The following is a 605-nucleotide window of genomic DNA, read 5'->3' as shown; positions in this document are numbered from 1 at the left end:
GCCCCTCCCATTATGGCCCCCAGTCCCCTGTCTGCGGGCAGCCCCACTTCCATTGCCCACTGCTCCCATGTGCTAACAGCACCAGACCTGCTTGCATCCCTGACTGTGTGGAGCAATTTTGGCTGGTGCCAGCAGCAGGTACAAGTGTCAGCTGCTGTGCTAGTCACCCCTCAGGAGCAAGGTGAGGTGGAGAAGCCCTCAGGGGTGATCAGGGCTGGCAGCTGACGCTTGCACCCGCTGATGGCACTGAGTGATCTGGACCAATGCCGGGTGATGGTAGCAGGTGCGAGCAGTGGCTCTGGTTGCCAGCTGTGGGTGGAGGTGCTGGCAGTAGGTGCAAGAGCCTGGCAGGACCACAGTGCGTGGGAGCAAAGGAATTTCAGTAACCACCAGAAGCGCACTCTGATGACAGTGATCAGCACCCTGCCTTGGTCCGGCACCCTTACTCACCTGTTCCACCATCCTGCCACAGCCGATGCCTGCCATGTTCTGCACTCTGCTGCCTGCTGCCAACGTCCACCATATTCCGTGTGCACCCTCTAATGGTCAGCACACATCATAGCAACCAGTCGTTCACTTGTTCGGTTGTTCCTCTGTTCGGTCTA

The sequence above is a fragment of the Myotis davidii genome, unplaced genomic scaffold, assembly GCF_000327345.1.
Source record: "Myotis davidii unplaced genomic scaffold, ASM32734v1 scaffold1306, whole genome shotgun sequence".
Taxonomy (NCBI): domain Eukaryota; kingdom Metazoa; phylum Chordata; class Mammalia; order Chiroptera; family Vespertilionidae; genus Myotis; species Myotis davidii.
Note: the sequence above shows the minus strand (reverse complement) of the source record.